The sequence below is a fragment of the Sinohyriopsis cumingii genome, chromosome 11 (assembly GCF_028554795.1).
Source record: "Sinohyriopsis cumingii isolate HCF-2022 chromosome 11, ASM2855479v2, whole genome shotgun sequence".
In the NCBI taxonomy this organism is placed as follows: Eukaryota; Metazoa; Mollusca; class Bivalvia; order Unionida; family Unionidae; genus Sinohyriopsis; species Sinohyriopsis cumingii.
The window spans coordinates 78,791,085-78,812,922 of NC_142971.1; the positions used below are offsets into that span (position 1 = coordinate 78,791,085).

The window sequence follows — 21,838 nt, forward strand, 5'->3', positions numbered from 1 at the left end:
TGATTCAAAAATTCAGATGGCTGCGGATGATTCTCCGGAAAATAAAAGATTTTTTTTGAATAAGGATATTGCCGATAAAGTCAAAGAAATTGATTGGATGGCGATAATTTATTTTAGTGATTCAGGAAAACCAATAAAATATTATGATGAAAATTTTACAAAATTTTTATCGGATGTTAATAAATATAAAGCAATGAAGAGAAGTACAATTTTGTCACCTACATTGGCGAGTGACACGTTAATCCCCATAATCCCCCCCCTTCCTTTTACCTCCCTTCAGAACAATTACCTAAGAGTGATAGTTCTTCTTCCTCCTCTTTTGATCTTTACCATCCCTCCCTTTCTCCTACAATATATCCAAGGGGGAGTCCTACAGAGCGCCCCATTTGGCGCCCCCCACCTCCAGAACCAACATCGACAAACTATAAACCACAGGAACTTTCACCCAAAGAAAGACGGGATATCCCGAGAGATGAGCACCCTGCTGCTAGAAGCCGCGATCCTCAACAATTACCATATTCGCCAATGACGTCGCCACCGACGTCGTCAGGGACATCACCAGGGTCATCTTCAACGCCGTCAGACGAAGTATTCCGCGTAACGCCATTGCAATCTCCAGAACCAAAAACAGGAAGCGGATATACCATTTGCCCTGACAGTGTTGTCAACGATGTATCTCGCCTTGAGGTATTAATCGGAGGAAAACGAGCCGGAAATAACTCTCGCGAAGTAATCAACGAAGCCTCAGATATTTGTCAGCGATTATTCCGCGGTGGCATCATTAATTCTCACATTTACAAGGAACTTGTCGATGAGCTCATCGATTAAAACAACACAATTGAAATAACATGATTGTTCACAAACATCAGCGCAGACCCAAACAGGTCCGCATAGTAAACTCTAGATTGCCCGTGTACAAATATATACACGGTAATGGATTTGGCGATATCATTGGAAGTCTCGTTACGCGAGTAATACCTAAAATCGGACCCACAATCAAACAATTCGCGTCAAAAGCAATAGGAAAGATCGGCGAGACTGCTATCTCTGGTATCGGTAATTTGGCCAGTAAAGGCTTCAATGCTGTCAAAAGTAAAATATTAAATTTAGTGCGCAAAAAACAATTCGTCAAATTACCCATCACCAGAGAAATGCCACCCGAAGTCAGCAAAGCCATAAACGACGCAGCAAATAAAAAAATAAATGATCTCGCAAAGGAAGTTGCTAAGACAAATATAGCGCAAGAAGTTGCTAAGACAAATCTCGCAAATGAAGTTGCTAATACAAGTTTTATTTCAGGCAGTGGTCTTCGTTTTAGATGATATTCTTAATAATAAATGTTCGCACAAGTGTCAAATGAAGTGTTCGACATGGACGAGCCTGTAGGTAGGGATACATCCGTGCGAGATTTCCAGTATTTCTCGTACGATGCAGTTGAACCAAATACACCTAATCGCTTGGAAATTCAAGTTCACGATACAACAAGATATTTTCTTCCATCTGAGGCATATATCGAAGTTACCGGGGAAATTGTTAAAGCGGATGGTACCAATTATGGGCCAGATTTTAGAGTCGGATTCGTCAATAACGGTATTATGGCATTATTCAAGAGCGCCACTTACATGATCGATGGAAGAGAGATTGAGTCAATTACTAATGATATTGACTTAGCAACAACGATAATAGGCCTAGCTAGATACTCGGATGATTTTACTAGATCAGCTGGCCCTAGTATGATGTTTGCCAAGGATAATACTAATCGTCCCGAAAGTAGGCCGTTCCTTATCAGACAACCCAACGATCGCGCCGCTCCTAATGCTGCTCCCGCTGCTATCGAAGATATGATCATTAAACCTTATCCTGATTATAATCTCGGATTTGCCACGCGAAAGTCTATGCTATCACCAGGTAACAGAAGATTCGCTTGTGCTATCCCGTTATCCCATATATTCGGATTTTGCAGACATTTCAGGAAAATTATCTACGGAGCAAAACACACCGTAACATTTATCAGAAAGGAAAATAGCAACGATGCTATCTGGCGAGAAGGTGCCGTCGATTACGCTACTGGCGTGATAGGTCCCAATGATGCCGCGAATAATAACGGCATAGTAAGATTACTAAAATTTACCTTGTGGATGCCAGCGATAACCCCGTCAATAATCGAAGAAGAAAAATTATTGTCATTTATGAACCAAGGCGGTAAATCTGTCATGTCATGGCTGACAACAACAACAGATTCCACAATTACCAATATTAATGGTGATTTTACCTGGCGTATTGCATCGCAGCAAGGTACCTCCGCACCCAGGCATATCTTTATCGCGTTTTTGAGTACTAATAGATATCATCAATTATACAGTCATATGATATTTGATCGCATTGGAGCGACAAATGTATCACTGAGAGTAAATGGCCAGCAAGAACCATCGGAGGAAATATCAATTGATTTTGAAAATCATTCGACGGCTCGTGCGTATCATCGCTTGTTAAGTTTCATGGGTCGCGATCAAAATATCGATACGGGATTGCAAATATCGCAGCTAGATTTTAATACTCATTATCCTATCTATTACTTTTCCCTGGAGCATCTCGACCTGGTAAAACAATCCGTCGTTGATATCCATTTCAAAGCCAGAATTAACACAGCTGGACTTAATCACAAAGTGATCGCGGTAATTCTCAGCGATAGAACAATGATCTTGGAAGGCATCAGCGGCAGAATGAGAGTCATCGATGCTCCTGTCGAAAGAATGTAACAAATTCTAAATTTAGATTAAGCGATTATTAATATGCCATACGAACACGTCAGTGTAACTCTGACCCCAGGTCAGATGAAAAAACTCCAAACAGCGATATCAAAGCGATGCGGTATGAAATTAACACTGAAAAACGATCAGATTCACGGTGGGCCTAACAAACTGTCGCTAACTAGAGGTCAACGTGAACGATTTACCAAGGCCAAATCAGCAAATTCTGGCGTTCATGTGAGCCTTTCCATAGGCGCCATCAGAGATATGGTCAAAACAGGCGGATTTCTTCCTTTTCTTCCCCTGATAAAAATGGCCCTTCCGATTATTGGAAAGACATTAGGATTAGGCGCGCTCTCGGGCATAGGTTCCAAATTAGGAGAAAAAGTGATGGGAGGGAGATACGGTAAAAAAAAGGGGAACGGCCTTTATCTAAGACGCCCCCCATACGGATCCGGCCTAAGATTAGCACGGCCTATTCAAATTTAGATTTACTTAGCGAAGCAAAGAAAAAAAAATAAAATTTTTCAGAGGCGTATTTATGCGAGATCAACTACCAGAAAAACCAAACCCTACCGAGACAGGAATAATTAATCTCGGTAAAAATACCGGCCCTGGCACGCACTGGGTTGCATACGCGATTAATCCTCGCGAAGTTATTTACTTTGATTCGTATGGATTAGCACCGCCAAATGAATTTATCAGCTATGTGTCAAAACTAAATCTTCCGATTTGGTATTCGACACTTCCAACGCAGACATTAGCGGATCCGCCAATATGCGGTCCAGAGTCAATTAATATTCTTGACGCAATTTCAAAATCATCCGGTCCGTATCACAAAATTGTATTTGAATACGCCGTAGATAAATATCATGGTTGATATTTACGGTAGATTTATCTACAGGAAGGAAAAAGCAGAACTGACTGACGTCGATCTATCAAAGTTCGCAACCAAGAGCGATATTAACAATCTTCTATCGCTGTCAGAGGTGGACCCTGGCGAAGTTGCTGTTTTTCAAAATACCGAAGGAAGATTACAAACCAGCAACGTCAAAATAACTGATATAATCAAGCGAGACGAATACCGCGATCATATCAGTCAGTTTACTCGCCAATCGGAGATGGTATTAAAATCTATTGCTGATATCGCCGATATTATAGCGAAGTTACCCCTGAAGGCCAATATCGCGGATGTAGAAAAATCCGACAAAGAGCTATCAGCGGCGATGCTTCTAAAGGCTGATAAAGCATTACACGACGATCTTCAGGACAGAATGATAAAAAGATTTACCAAGCTAACTAACGATCTTAAAAAACTAGACGATACATCAAAAAATCTCAGTAAAAAACTCGATGAGGATATAAAAAAATTCATCGAAACCCCCTCAACTACACACAGCGATCTTACCGAGAAAACAAAGAAAATAAACGAAGAAATCGCCCAAATCAACAGAGAGATTGAATCGGCACGTGCATTAATATTTCAAAAAACCGATAGAACATCACATAACGATCTCAGCGAGAAAGTAAAATCCATCAACGAGCAAATTACCAAAATAAATACCGCGATGGGTCAGAAAATCGATAGAACATCACATAACGATCTTACCGAGAAAACAAAGAAAATAAACGAAGAAATCGCCCAAATCAACAAAGATATTGAATCGGCACGTGCATTAATATTTCAAAAAGCCGATAGAACATCACACAGCGATCTCATCGAGAGAGTAAAATCCATTAACGAGGAAATTACCAAAATAAATATCTCGTTAGGTCAGAGAGCAACAATCGACGATATCAACAAGGAAATTAATAAACTCAGCGAACTTGTTGTTCCCGAATTTACTAAGGGGTTTAACGCGATACGTGAATCGACAGATGAGAAAATAAAAAAAATCAACGAGGATCTTCTCGACGCATCTACAAAAATTAACGATATCAACACAAAAATATCACCACTGAATCTTGGAAGATTATCGCGTATTTCGATACCAGCGGAGGTAGAAACAAAAAATCTACTCTGTCATGTGCCATTTATGCTTAGGACATATAATCTTACCTGGACACCTGTGAGTAACGAAATTATTTTTACCGCGCCAATTACTGGTGTATATCGAGTATATATTATCTCCGAGATAAAATTTAAGGTACGACCAATACAAGAAAGACAACCAAATTCTGGTTATAAATTTCATGAATTTTACCCCGGATTTTTTATTATTTCGTTAAAAGAAAATAGCTACACTTTTTTAATATTAGATCCACCAGATAGATCTTTCACAGAAAAAATTGCCTATTCTGTAATTTTCGAATTTTTATCCGGGGTAAACATAATTGATAATCCGTAATTGTTATCGTAGATTAATAAATGACCGCATCTGACTACCGTTACAATCAGGCGAGGTCATGGCAGGATTCGCTAAAAAAACTCCTAGACGAGTATCAGATAAAAATAAAAAAATACCAGCGTCGATTAGTTATCATCGATGTTGCTGTGTACGCGGTATCTGCGGTAGTCGCTGGTGCTGGAATAATTTTATCCGCGGTAACAACGATAGCGCCAATCGTTGCAACGATAATAATCTCGTCAACAACGACAATCGCTGGTGTTCTCAATATCGTAGCGAAAAAGATATCCTCGTGCACGAGTGAAAAGTTATCATTGTACAAGAATAAATTATCCCAGGTCAACGACGCGTATTCGAAATTATCATCGCTGCTTTCGGAGAGTCTCAACGATGGTGTTATCTCCGATCCAGAATTTTCGGCAATGATCAATATTTACTCGGAGATTGAACAAATGAATATTAATAATGTCCGAGCTAGCCCAGATCGTGACAAACACGACACCGCTGACAACGACGCTAATATCGTTAAGCTCAACCAAACCTGAATTTAGTATTAATTTTCCAACACCAATCAGCGTCAAAGAAATTGCGTTAACACAATTGCGTGTCTACAACAGTTGGCCTAATGTTAGATCGAAATCATTTGGCAGATTATTATCAAATAATTCGCTTGCTTTTGCCAACAAAAACAAACCCGATGGAACGCCAGATTGGATCGTCGTTGGCATACCAACAGGCAGTTACGAAATTGATCAGCTGGATAAGGAATTTACCAGTAGAATATCAAATATAACCGGCGATGCTACTCCGGGAATAAAAATATCTGCGCATGAACCAACACTGTCATCGATGATAGAAGTGAAATCGCCGTACATGGTAGATATTTACCAATCATCGATTAGGACCATATTAGGTTGGCCTGAAATCGCACCTCTAGCAAAACCAAAAAAATCAGATTTTATTATTCCAGGTTGGTACGAGGAAGCTCCTCCAGAACTACCGGAACCAAAAAAAGAAGATTTTACCACCGACGAAGGATGGTATGGAGATATCAAACACAAACCTCTGATCGATAGCGCCATCAACCTCATGAATAACCACAAAATTAACCTGGTAATATTCGCTTTTACTTTTATTAACGAAAGAATTCTCTCGTGGTTGCCTCTTCCTAAAATTCCCCCCGGTGTGAAAATCTTCGACGCTACCCACATTTACAGGATAATAGCCCCCATAGATGGTATCTTGGTAAGAAGAACCCTCGACGAATTTATTCAAGATCATACAATACAATTAAATTTATTGCGGGAATCCTTTCATGAATGCATCTTAAATAAATCAGGCTCATGTAATTATCAAACGCGTGAAGATTTTAAATCAACTCGCGAATGATGTTGAATATTATCATGGTATGTTTATTCAGGCGATAGTCGACGATATATCAATTGCCGATTATGTTCTTCCTATTAGCAAATTCGAGTTGATCAGAAATTCAGGAGAAAAACAAAAATTCATGAGAGTATTTGGATTAACCGAGGAAACGCTACCAAATTTCAAATTTCCTGATTATGACGTTGATAAAATGAGAAAATCCGTCACTGATACCATCGATGATTTATTTCCGAAGTTACATGCCGCGTGGACTAAAAAAATACAATCAGAATCGATTCTCAAACACGATAATGATCCCGCCGGGCAAGGGCGGCATATCTCGCCAGGTATCGTTAATATAACGGAAGTTATCGCGATTTATCTTCACGCGGATGTTGTCGAAGGCAGCTACAATGTTGATTCGTCAGAGTCAAATCAAGCGCAGCAGGGTTTTATCTTGTATTCGTTTTCACCTAGCGCCTCTCCTGGTTATTTGATAATAAAAGAGCCAGTGAATCCATTTTACCTGCGATGTCATAATCGATTATTGTCAAGGATAAATTTCAAACTGACGGATCAGAAAGGAAATTTGCTTGATATCCGAGGGGAAACTGTTAGTATCAATCTGCTGGTGAAATCGTAAATCCGTCCGCCATGGAAAACAGGCCAAAAAAAATAAATAAAATCCAGGGAATTTTTTTAAAATTAATATATTTTTTAAATTTTTTTTTTGTTGTTTGTGGAATTTCTTCAGGAGGATATTTCCTTGGCTTTGTTCTCATCGACAAGCTTTTTCAGTTGTCTGATGCGCGAGCTTGTAATTTTTCTTGATTCATATTCGTCGGATAAAATCAATCTAGCTTTTTCAACCAGCGTCGATAATTTAACAAAATCCTCAATTTGATCATCGCTGACTGTAGCTAACGATTGATACATCGCAATCTGGATTTTCTTTATTAATTTGTATTCGGATGGTAGCGTGTATTTATATTCGAGTTTCCCTTGAACAATCGCCTCGAATTCAGATCGGATTTTATTCGTGTCCAACTCCGAGGGAAGATTTATTTTTTTCCTTAGATCATCGATGGCTTCGATAATATTGTTTATGGTTTGTTCATTCATGTTATATTAATTTTGTAATATTCAATTAATCTTCGTCGCTTTCTGAGTCTGATATTATCGGAATATAAGAAAATTCGATCCATTCGCCGAGATTGTAGGAGAACGTCGCATGTTGAATTCCCTCTGCCGCTCGCCGCACCGATGCTGGATTAATATCATAATATTTTGCAGCGGCGCTCATCGACGTGAATATAATTTCTTCATTTGTTTCTTGATTTATCGATTTGACGGCCTTGGCATACTTCGGATATTTACCGGTATTGCCGGATATGCAATTTTCACTCGGAGTTACCGCGCGAAGATTGGTTATCTTGTTGTTGAGTTTGTTTCCGTCGATGTGATCGATAACAAGTCCAATCTCTATTGGTCCGTGATAGCACTCATATACGAACCGATGGTTAAAATAATTCGTTTTTTTTCTTTTTTTATTCTCACCGACAGTAAATTTGAGATATCCAAATTTATTAACCCTACCAACATTTTTCCTCGTTCTGATATGTCTGACGGTACCATCCGATGATGCTTCGTACCCCTCAATGATTGGATGAGATTTATACTCGTGCGTGATTTTCATTGCAGGAATCGTCGATTTCATTTCCATTATATAATATTTATCTGTCTAAATCATAATTTGCCTTGAATCGATTAATGTAATCCTCTTCGCATGTTATCACCGACGAGGATCTTTTTTTGTAATATCTGAGCAATTCTCGATAATTTTTCCCTCCACAGGATAAACACAATCGAGTCTTTCCTCGCGTGCCAACTTGGCAAACTAAGCAACGTTGTGGTCCTTTACTGCCTCGTCGAATCGCATATATGTGAGCGCCACAATATTCGCCTCTGCAGGATTTGTCGCATGATTTTGTTGATCCGATTGGTATCCACGAACATTTATTCATTATAATTTAAACATTTGTCTAAAATATAATAATGGATGCATTTGATCTTGATGAGGCAGAATATATCATTCCTGAGGTTGATCGCGCCAAAAAAGAATTTTTCGATGATGGAGCGGTTCACACTTGGTCGACATGGAAAACTAACTCTGTTGATGCTACGATGAATCTGGAACGGGCCAAAAAGATAATCGAGCACATAAAATTCGAACACAAGGAGGAGCGATTTATCTTTGGAATAAAATTTATTGCACAAATGCCTGACGACACTTGGATTATTCGCGATAAACGAGATCCTGTGCGTGGCGGTAAGAAAAACGTTATTTTTGATAAAAATTCGAAGCCAGGATTATTATTGGGAATTGACGGTCCTTATTATGCCAGGGCGTATCCATCTAGCGCTGTTGTTTATGGAATTTATCGGCTAAATAATAATCCTGACATGAAAAATCTACCTGCGATGAAAGAATCACCGATGATAAACTGCGTGGCTGAGCGTGTTATCGAGCACATGAAAAACGCTCGTCGCGGATCCGGATTGACACAGTTGAGGTTGAATAAAATTAACTCATGGGCGAAGACTGTTGTTGATGGCGCATCGATTGACGATGTTGCTGTGTTGAGCAAGAAACTTAAATTTCCTATTACCGTGAAAACGCTATCAGGAGAAATATTATATTCGTCGCCATATAGATCTCGAGGAGTACCAATCGAGATTGTTGATCATAATTCACATGCGTGGTCGCAGTCGGTAATGATATTCCCGCGAGATCGGGTTGTTAAATTTTATCCTGTGGAAGGCGCCGATGCAATGTTCCGATATATCAAAATATTAGCCGCATCTGATCCGATATCGGTTTGGTTATTCTCGAGCGAAGAACGATACGATCAATTTATATTGCCGCGCGGAGATATTTACCGAGATGAAAAATTGCATGAATCGATGAAAAATATCGCGGTGAAATATTCGTCAAATCCTGATCAGTTACTGACAAATTGTTTTACGGTTCCATCTGTTGCTGCTCACGCTGCCAGAGAAAGAAATTCGTGGAAACCTACAAGGAATGAATTTCTCACTGATATTCAACTTAGTTGTATCGAATACGGCCATGGCGGATTGTGGAATACCAAGTATTATTTCGAAGACATGATATTCGTTGATATGAGCGCGTGCTATCCTGGAAGTTTCCTTGGATATGGCGATTGTGCGGATTATTTTGCTAAATTTGGCCATCCCACCAGCGAGATGACAAGAGTGGCAATTAACGGACCGTTGCCTGATTTTGTCATGACCGGATTCGCTTGTGTCACTTCATTCGAGCTTGCTGAAAATTTACATAAAATTTGTTATATTTGGTTCGGTCGGCATTTCTCTCAACGCAGATGGGTCCCTATAGTGTTGTTGAGATATATGCTAGATTCGTCAATGTTAGTATCATTGACGGTGAGCGAGGCGATTATATCATATAGAAAACAAACTAAGGTGTGGCTACCGACGGATTGTGAAAACGCGAAAGATATCGGAAGAAAAATAATTGGCAAATTTACTCAAGGAGGATCCGTTGATCATAAACACCGACACGCTAGGTTGTTTATCAACGATGCCGAAATGGACTTTATTATAGCCGATACGGTATCGCGAGGAATATTCTGCAACAGAGAGAATATTATTATTGACGGAGAAAAATTAGGTACCGTAATTAGCTATCTCGACGGAGAATCAGCGCAGTATACGCATTTGAGGTCTTCGATGCTCGCTTATGTGAGTATAAATTTACTGTCGATGATAAATAAATTTTCTGATATCGCGGTAAGGGTCGCAACGGACTCGTTTTATATCGATAAGAAATATCAGTATAGGCTAGAAAATTTCATCTCCGATGGTTCTTGGGGCACTTGGAGGATAAAAAACGAGGATATTCTAGATTATTGCGAAGACGCCGATGTCGAAGATTGCGATAAATTTCATCGAGATAAATTTGAGGAAATATCAACGGCTGCATCCGCATTTGACCCGATTTCGCGTAACAAATTCGTTTACATGAATGGTCCTGGTGGTAGCGGTAAAACAACGCGAGCGATAAATTTATTTGCGAAATCTGATATGATAGTGTTGACTCCAACTCACAGATTAGCGCGAGAAATAAGACAACGCGGCGTTGATTCTGGTACTTATCATAGTTATTTCAAATACAGCGGTGGATTATGGGATTCGGCTCGTATGGGAAATAAATATATCAACAAAATTATAATATTTGATGAAATTTGCACAGTAAATTTAGTTGTATTAAAATCTTTCCTGATCTGGCTGGAGGAGAAAAATACCGCCGTGGTAATGTGCGGAGATCATGGCCAGCCTGATCCGATTGATGGTGAATCTCCTCACGAATGGCTCAGGAATTTCGTTGATTATTATGAGGAAATCGACGCTGATTATAGATCCGATGATATTTTACTGACTGAATTTAAGAAAATAATTCGATTACAACCGAATAAGTTTCAATGTGACGTGATGAGAAGAATAATCGACGAGACTCCGATGGATATTTTTCTTAATTTATGGCGTCCCGATCATCTGATTGTTGCTAGTAGGAAAACTGTTCGTGATGTTATTCAGGAAATGTTATTTAAGCTGCATTGCGAGAAATTTCCAACATTACAGGTGCCGTTGTGTTACAGGCCCGCTGATACCAGGAAACAAAATATCAGTGTTACTTTACCCTGCGGAGAGGAAAAGATCTTGGTACTGAACGATATTATTCTTGTTGATATTAATCTTGTTAATGACGCGATAAATGCAGAAAGATCGCCATGGAAATTAGGATATGCAACAACGATACACTCGTCGCAGGGATTAACCGTGGATGGCCAAGTTTGGATTGTCGATGATAGAATTTCCTGGTCAAATTTAGTTTATTTAGCCGTGTCGAGAGTAAGAAAATTATCTCAGTTAGGTAGAATTCGGTTTCACATTAATGACGCTGGCGGTAGTTGAGTATCTTTCGGTATTATTTGTAATTCCTCCTTGGTAAATCCGCGTTGTGGCGCTAGTGAATCTAGGAAATAAATTGCCGGTCTCCCCGATGATCTTGTTACGGCTAATATTTTGTGTGTTGTAACGCTCCAATTTGGATCAGTTGCTCTTTTTCTTCCTCCTTCAGCCTCGCCTTCCTTATATAAATACCTGACCGTGACGTTACCTAACACAGGCGAAATTGTGGAATCTCGCTTTAGTGGTATTTTCGATCTTGTAATTGCAATTGCGGGTTTCATTGCTATTGTTCTCGTTACTTCGTTATTTAGCGCATTAATCACATGAGGCAACCTCGATACCCAATCATGAGATCGATTATCTTGAATAAATTCACGCGCGTATTGGTATCCGAATAATCGTTCTGCAAGAGTTTTATTGAATCTCTCAACGATAGCTTGATTGTGATGAACACCTACAATACCGCGACGGATTTTAACATTATTCTTTTTCATCAGTGAAGTAACCGCGCCAAGAAATTCTCGACCTGGATCAACCTGAAGAAGCTTCGGCCATGTTAATGGAGATCGTGAATAAATTTCGCTAAACGCCTTAGCGATCTCCGTTGCTGTTTTATTCGATAACGGCTCGGCTTCCTTGTATCTGCTTGCGATATCAACGACTGTCAAGACATATTTATATGTGACTCCGTCGACGGTATCGTAAGGAAGAAACATTAAATCAGCCTGATGGACTTCATTAGGGACGCTGACAGAGAAACTCGCATATGATATTTTCTTAGGTGGAGGAAGATAAATTTGCCAGACTGCCTGTTTCGATAGCCACGATTCAGCGGTGGATTGTTTTACTTTTGCTGCCTTGGCGAGTTTGGCTATTGCTGATTTTCCTCGCCAGAATCCTCGCGGAGAATAATATATTTGCTCCATTATTATTTACCAGCGCCGAATACTAATTTACCTTTCATCGCGCCTTTTATCAACCAGGTTGCCAATTTTTCTTTGAATTTTTTGTCAGGAATCGCGTCTATTGCATGAATTAGCCTAATATCAGCGAGATGTCTTTGTTGTAAATCCCCGCTACGATACGCAAGATCGTGATAGTAACACGCGTTATCGATGGCGTTTACTGGATCTTCGCCGGGATTTGGTTGATTATTATCGTTGAGTCTTATATCGAGCCTTGTGCCGGGTCCGCAGTAATTGTATCCTGGCAGATGCTTTTCTCCGGGATATTTCGCCCAAGGCAACCCGGGTAGATTTTTCATGGAGGCGGTAATGTCTCCTCCGGTTCTTCTATTTTTTTTTTTACAAATCTGAACTTGCGTGTCTTACAAACTTCGCATTCTCCTGCAATTGCGTTTCTGTTATTGCGTGTGACAATTTCGATTGGATTTATCGTAGCTGTGCGCGTGCGACACTTAACACAATATAGATCCATGTATTCTAGTAACATGAATGTAATTGATTTTTCGGCCACGAAGAAACGCGAGCAAGCGAAACACAACGCGGTGTTACCGAATTCGATAAGGATGATAATTATTGGCCCGTCTGGTTCTGGAAAGACGCAATTGTTACTAAATTTGATAATGCGATGGCTAAAATGGGATAAGTTGTATTTGGTTGCACCGTCCGTTGATGATCAGCGTTGCTATCAGGTACTAAAGGAATTTAGTGACAATACCGACGAAGGCACAATCGAATTCATCACAGACATCAATGAAACCCCATCCGTGGAAAATTTAGATGGCGATGTTAATAATCTTGTCGTATTCGATGATGTAATGCTGGACAAGCAAACTAATCCGGCTAGGATATTCTCGCGTGGCCGACACAAAAACACCGATGTGATTTACGTGACGCAGCGATATACGCAAATTCCAAAGGTAATTAGGGACAATTGTAACATTTTGTCGGTTTTCAATGGCGTTGATACTCACACGCTGAGAAATATTCATCAGACTTGGTGCAACGGCGATATGGACATAAATAAATTTAAAATTTTCTTCAGCCACGCCCAGGCAACACCGCATGGTTTCATCACGATTAATCTTCATGATCCGCGTAGTAGATATCGAATCGGTCTCGATCAAATTTATTCACGAAAAGGCAGCCAAACTTCGCAAACTTCGTCGACGGAATAAATTTCCCCCCCCCCCCTAAAATCTTTGTCTAGAATCATTGAATTTGCACACAAAAAATTGCAGTCGGGAGTGAATTTACGCAAATTAATTTTCGTAGGAAGGCTTATTTTTGAAATCTGAGGCTTCTACGGAGAAAGTTCTCGTAGGAAGCTTTATTTGGTCTGGAACGTCTGGTCTGTAGAACTTCCCTGCTGCTTTTAGGCGGTGGTAGATAAATTTGCCATATAGCCTGTTTGGATAACCAATTAGCCGCAGTGGCCTTTGTTACCTTTGCAGCGCTTGCAAGCTTACCAATTGCGGCCTTTCCTTTCCAGTATCCTCTCGGAGAATAATAGATGGATTCCATGTTGTTATTATAAACGCTAGCGTTTTCAATTACCAGCGCGAGAAGCTCCGCTTCCAATCATTAATTTACCTTTCATAGCCGATTTTACCAACCATGAAGCCAATTTTTCTTTGAATGATTTATCAGGAATAGCATTTAACGCGTGAATTAATTTTACATCCGCGATATGACGCTGTTGCAAATCACCGCTACGATAAGCTATATCATGTATCCGACATGCTTCGTCGATAGCGTTTATTGGATACTCACCGGGTCGCGGCTGATTTTGATCATTGAGTCTGATATCTAATCGTGTTCCGGGGCCACAGTAGCTATATCCTGGGAGGTGCTTTTCTCCTGGATACTTTGCCCACGGTGTTCCGGGGAGTTTTGATAACTTGGCTGCAATATCACCTCCTCGCTTTTTTTTAAAACGTCTCCGGGTCTAGCAGAAATAAATCTAAATTTCTTTGTACCGCATTGTACACACTTACCAGTAAGCGCCGATCTGTTATTTCTCGTTGTAACGGTTGTCATATCATTTGTGCCAGTACGCACTCTACACTTCACACAATATAGATCCATAATTTATGTATAGAGATAAGAATATAATTGATTTTTCGGCGACTAAAACGAGAGAACCAGTTAAGCATGTTGCAGCGTTACCAAACTCGATCCGGATGATTATCATCGGACCATCTGGATCCGGCAAGACGCAATTGTTACTCAATTTAATAATGAGATGGATGAAGTGGGATAAGTTGTATTTAATCGCCCCTAGCGTAGATGATCAACGATGCTACGAGGTGTTGAAAGATTTTAACGAGAATGCATCAGCGATCGCTGAAAAAAATGTTATTGAGTTTATTACAGATATCAATGATGCACCGGGTATTGATGATATTGATGGCGACGTTAACAATCTAGTCGTGTACGATGATGTTATGTTAGACAATCAAAAAAACCCAGCTAGGATATTTTCCAGAGGCAGGCATAAAAACACCGACGTGATATATGTCACTCAACGATACACTCAGATTCCAAAAGTAATCAGAGACAACTGTAATATTCTTGCTGTATTCAACGGCGTTGATACACACACGCTACGAAATATTTGGCAGACATGGTGCGGCGGTGACATGGACTTTAATGGTTTTCGAAACTTTTTTAGTCATGCTCAGTCGACCCCACATGGATTTGTAACGATAAATTTACATGATCCTCGGACACGATATCGTATCGGACTTGACCAAATATTCGGTTAAATTGTAAATAATTTTCATTGTAAATAACTTCTTAGCAGCAGGGGGGGGGGGAAATGACATCAACGCGGTCGTCGCTGTGTTTACCGGACGCTGACAAAACTGGGATCGGCGCGCAGAACTAAATGACGTCACCGTCGTGTAGGATGGACCGTCGTCGTTTTTTTTTTACCAGGCGCTGACTACACCGGATCCGCTGAGTGCAGAAAGTAATAATTAAGCCAAATGACGATTGGACAAAATGTCGGATTCGCCCCCCCCCCCCCTGCTGCTGTTCATGTTTTTTTTAAATACTTTTGACAAGCAGTTAATATTCAACACCATGTAATATTTAGCGCTGGTCACCTAATAGTCTTTATTAAAATTTGCTTGTTTCCAATCTATATCATATAGAAAGGAAGCGGACTTTTAACACGGGTACCCGATGTTAGCTTGACACTAAAATGGATAATATGACGTAAAGGAAGCATTTACATTGTCATATATCATTACTATAGTCGCTTTCAATGAACTTTCACACATCTTTATTAGTCAACCCTCTAATATCTTAAGAGACAGATAATATTCTTATTTTGCCACTTCTTGCATGAGAAGAAAAAAAGTCGTAAAATAATTCCTCAGAAGTTGACTCTTGTTACCAGAATTTTCACTGAAGCTTTATTGATACATTGTCAAGTCAAAGAGAAGAGGTCATCTGATAGTTCTATAAGTATGTAATTACTTTTCGTAAGACATTATTTGCCATCGTACATTCTGGATACGTATTATAAGTCTCTCATCCGGATTCCACCAACTAGTATGCAATTCATGCCACGTCAGTTTGTTTATAAAGTGTATACTGTCGAAACATCAGCCGAGTGTTCGGCATTTAATTGGAATAATGAACTAGGGACGTTCCAGTTCGTTTGGCCAGTATGATGGCCTAGATACTTTGCAATTCGTTTGGCCAATCTGCAATCTTCCTTTTGTGGTAAATTTAAGTAGTTATATGTAATATAGATACGACTAAAACTGACCATTTAATATACAAGCTGGTGGAATTTAAGACGGATGGAATGATTTATTCAAAGGCATGTTAGCGACATTTTTCTTTTTTATGTTTGCAAATACAATTATTAATTGATAGTCTAAGGCCTCTGTCAGAGAGGATTCTGCGGTCTGTTCTGGGTAGATGAAGGGCTTTTCATGCATTATTCGTTTACGGAACCTCTTCCGCTAATAACGCTGCATTGGCCACGAGAAATAGAAATATTCCACCATTCTTTCGAACTTGCGTTTCCCTTGACTAACATTTTTAATGCCATTTAGGTTTGCATTGTTTAACCTTATTAAGCTGATGAAGTTTTATTTGGGTCAACACACGAGATAAGTCCAGTTAAAAAAAAAAAAAATATGGATAACGTTTCTATGTGACACCTGAATCGTTTCATATTGCGCTGCTTAAATGGCAAGCTGCTTTGGGCTAAGCCGAAGAATAACTTCGTGATCAGGCATTATTATTTGAAAACGTAGCAACATCAGCTTGTCAGAAAGAATCACAGCAAAACATCTTGAATTTGTTGGGAACAGGCAAATTAGTGGCACGTACATGAAAGTGCACCGCTACCACGAATTAATAAGCCATGTCCAGCTGTTCCAATGAAACTAATACATCAGAACAATATTTTTGGGAGATCAACAGACTTGTGTATTCTGAGTCCGGACCATGAACGACAGCAGTTTATGGTATGTACGTGTGACAATTTTGTTTTATTGTCCCGGTACTATGCTTCCTATTGCGTAGGGTAGCAATCTCAATTTTGGGTTTCTTGTAATTTTAAAACTTTTAGCATATATTTCAGGCAATATATCCACATTCTGATTGAAAACTTCTTTCCATAATTTGGCTACTTTGTCTAATATCCTTTTTAAAGTAAACTGTAATAGTGTTTACATCCACTATTTTTAAACTGAAAGGGTTAAATGGTCTTACCCAGTCGATACCATGTTGATGGATGCTTTAATTTTTCTCCCCCAAAGCATCTTGCACAGACCACACTTACTGATGTACCCATGTTAACTGATAAACGACAGGTCGGCCCTTGTCTAAATCGGTTATCGAAGTTAAAATAGCTCGGTCATGTGCACAGGGGTGGGATTGTAGGTCCTGATCTGACGATAGAGTTAATCAAGTTAGTTCATGAATGTTGCATGTACTTAACAACCCCTTGTGCATATGTGCTCGATAGTTCAGTCTACTTTTGCAAAATTTGATTGCTATTAATGATTTTTTATTTGAGATTTAGTTTTTTTAAGTGCCTACCGTTATATAGCATACGAGTGTTACCATCTCGTACAATTTAGAATAAGGTTTCTGGTTCTGTAGCTTTAAAACCATTTTCCTTCATATGACAGGTTACATATGGCGACAAGCACATCTGATGAACCCCATACAAACCGAGACGAACTAAGTGAAAGGTAACAGCATGCTTTGAGATGAGATGTCAAAGATCTATAAAGGAGAGTATTTTAGACCACCAGGAACCGGGCACCTTTGCAATGTGTAATGATGCTTCCCAATACCAGAGATTGTGATTTGTGATTTTGATTTTTGACGTAGCTTTAACAATTTTTCAGTCATATCGCTACGATGTCTGCAATGTGGCAGTTTATAGTGATGTCTAGCACCGGGGCATCATGCCGCAGACATGTAGCATGATGTCCCACCCAGTCACATTATCCTGACACCAGACCGACCAGTCCTAACACTAACCTCTTAATGCTGAACGTCAAGGAAGGCAGCTGTTAGTACCATTTTTGTAAGTCTCTGGTATGACTCGGCCGGGGATCGAACGCACGACCTCCCGCATCCGAGGCGGACGCACCAGAGATTGCTGTTCACGCCAAAATATCTGCAAATGTCTGCTGTATAGTCCCCGACTTTGATCCATTTTCTTTTGACAGTGGATAGTTGGTTGATTGATTTTCACTGCACATGGCTTACCACTGGTCCTCTTAACTTAACTGGGTTTAAATGCCGAGTCAAGTCTATGTGTACTCGTCACAGAGACAATTATATTATGCATTTCGAAAGTAACTCAGAAGTAATTTTTTTTTTACTTTTGACAAGCAGTTAATATTAAACACCATTTGATATTTAGCGCTGATCCCCGAATGGTTTTTTATTTTATTAAAATTTGCCTGCTTGTTTTCAATCTATAACATATGGAAAGGAAGCTGACTTTTAACACGGGTACCCGATGTTAGCTTGACACTAAAATGGATAATATGACGTAAAGGAAGCATTTACATTGCCACATATCATTACTTTAGTTGCTTTCAATGAACTTTCATACATCTTTATGAGTCAACCCTCTATTAACTTAAGAGATAGACAATACCATCATTTTGCGACTTCTTGTACGAGAAGAAAAAAAGTCGTAAAATAATTCCTCATAACTTGACTCTGGTTACCAGAATTTTCACTGAAGCTTTATTGATACATTGTCAAATCAAAGAGAAGACGTAATTTAATAGTTCTATAAGTATGTAATTACATTTCGTAAGACATTATTTGCCATCGTACATTCTGATTACTTATTATAAGTCTCTCATGCGGATTCCACCAACTGCAACTTCGTGATCAGACGTTATTATTTGAAATCTTAGCAACATCAGCTATCCATCGAGTTAGAACTTTTGCAATTCCAACCTTGTTATCGGTATCAAAACTGGGATAGCGTGAACGTACTATGTACGTTTTCAGTAGATTTCCAAGAAAGCTTCTCATGTAATTATATGCGGTCGTTTTGAGTAGGTTCCATATCCAGGACGAATAATACTGAATATCTTTTCGCGTCGATCTATCCTGAAAAACTCTTCCATGTCAAATGCATGATCAGCTACTTCAGAATTCTGACATTATTTATACATTTTCGGTTTCATCACTCATGTACGGGATTGGTCTACACCCATAATCTGCTTCTACTAAATGTTTTTAGATGTACTGAGTTGGCTCGACGTTGCTGAGTGGCTACATTGATAATTAATGATCGGCGAAAGAATTGTTTCTGTAAATGGAAGGGTAATTTCCCTTCGTTCTACCCGCGGTGCTCGAGTCACTAATCGGCGTAGTCGATCTCAAATTGACCGAATACTCTACAATCTAATCTTTTCCCACAGATCCATGGCAACGCTTTTAATGCTATCAACTGATCGTAGTGTAATTTGTTTTGCGATTGGTGCAGTGCGATAACCTTGTTGTGCATGTGATCAATTCCGGTAAAGCATCAGCAAAGTCATTTCCGTAATATTAAGTACAAAAGAGTTTCTCTGCATTAACAATACGCACTGATATTACAAGTATGCTCACGGTTGTCGTTGCATTAATTGTCTTTGTATTAAAAGGCAGGCATACATCCAGTGTACAGTTCTATTGTCAGGGTCTCCTCGCCAATGTTTCAGCAGGGGATTGTGACACGGTAGATACCAAGCACCGTGACAGCAACCGGTATCAAAACACCAGGTTCAACGGTTGGTGAAAACACAGACAATGATTAATGATGAAGCTATGCATTCAACTTCTTCACTTCTGTAATTGACACTGATGGTGTCAGAGGTTAATCTGATCCAAATCTAAGAGGTAATCTTGACAATATCGGGCGCGATATGGTATCCGGACCCTATTTGTCCTGAAGGTAAGATTTATTTATACTCACGAATTTTATGAATATCTTTGGCCATTCTTACTGACGATCGTACGATAACGACCAGGGTTTAATCCAGATGACACAGCTGAGTGTGGATTTTCTATCGCATATACTAATTGCAGAGTCTTTACAATTTGTAAAAATAATACCTTGAAGGGACTGATGCTAAACTGGTCGAAATGAATTTCCATGAATTCAAGACATGACCATTTCTTAATAGTATATGTGGTGTGTTGAAACCACGTATTGGATGCTAAATGAGCGCCAACTAGACACGATAAGATGTTTTCAGGTCGAAATGTCAGGTTGATATGACGTTCCATTTTAGAGAGAGAAAAAACAAGAAGAACATGATTTTCAAGATAATACCAATTCGTCCATTTAGCTGTGGAATGTTGAAACTTATTCTCCTACATTTAAATGATAAGAAATGTTTCAAATTAACTGCAGTGTTGGACATAATGGATGTAATTAGGGCACCATTTTCATTTAGAACAATCAAATCATAATTATACGTATTTTGGTTGAAATTCCATGTTTATGCGACTTTCCATTTTCGAGGAAAATAAACAAGAACAACATATTCAAGATGGAAGCCAGGGTGGACATGTCTGACATCAGATTCATACCATTTATATTTAGTAACTACTAAATATAATAAAAGTCTCTTTTTGTGAAAGCACAATGTCGACAGAACCATCCTTCTAGAAGTAGCAGTGTTAACATGATTTTCGGGATGGACATTGTGGCAATCACATCAGAAGACAGACTGGCTTCATTTTCATTTACAATCAACTAGATATCACAAGAAGTCCTTCATTAAACCTCCATGACAATATAACCATTTATTGAAAGAAAATACTGATGACAAGATGTTGAAAAGAGGCACTGTGGCAGCTTTACTGAATTTTCTAAATGGCACAAATTGAACCAACTGAACACCATAACAATTAAGTTAGTAAATCGCCATGCCAATATGAGTATACACTGGTACAAGTCAAGGCTCTTACAAAAAGTAACAGGAAAAAGTGAAGACAAGTTTAATAAAATGTAACAAATAATTTATTTTTCTTGAATAACAAGTGAAAACTGAGAAAAGAGAACTTACGGTTTGACGAATCAAATCCAAAAATAATCCAAGAATTACAAAATATAAGTTCTAGTAATAAAAATCTTGAATGAAACTGAGTTCGAATCCAGATGAAATACAAAATGGAAGATGATGTCTGTTGTAACTTGCGAAGTGCGGGAGTGTCAACTGTCTCTTGGTGAATCACAGAAAATATTATTCCAGTATTTGAATTGGTATAAATTTCAATAAATGTCCTTGTCCTAGATTTAATTTAGAGCACTAGTATTTCCAAAGGGAAAAAAAAATCACTTAAAATCCGATAATATGAAGAAAAGAAAATCAGGTCACAACAACACAACTTAACGTGTCAAAAGTGTAAATCCCACTGACTACTTCTATATAAAACATTAGGTATAATGCTAACTTAAGATGCCAAACAGTTTCCCGGATGAGGGACATGGTCATCCTTCTAGAACGAAATAGAAGCTTTTTACATGCCTAACATCCCTTATTCTCAGCATGGTCTTAACTTAAATCAATGATTCTAACTCAGGGAAAGAATGCCAACAACAAAAAAATGGTTGCTTACAAGAACTGCCACTGTTACTGAATCAAGGTCAGAAACTACATACAATGTTTCTATTATTATCACAGTCAGGTCAAGTACAACTGAACTGAATTTCTGGAAAATGTCAAATTAAGTAAACAAAGATACCCTACAATAACATGTAATGGATTTTTAAAAAATGAAAGCTAACAAACAGATAATTAAATTCAATATATATAATTCAATTTATATAACGCCATTCAGGATCTATAGTGATACAAAATCTTCAAAGATGGCCACTGTAGTCATCCACATTTGACAGCAG

The 21,838-nt window shown here is 38.9% G+C and overlaps 1 protein-coding gene across 2 annotated transcripts in view; it reads left to right on the forward strand.

Annotated features, from left to right (window-relative positions):
* The window catches only part of LOC149788803 (enoyl-CoA hydratase domain-containing protein 3, mitochondrial-like), a 433,692-nt gene that overhangs the window by 181,534 nt on the left and 230,320 nt on the right, over positions 1-21,838 (forward strand). The window lies entirely within an intron of this gene.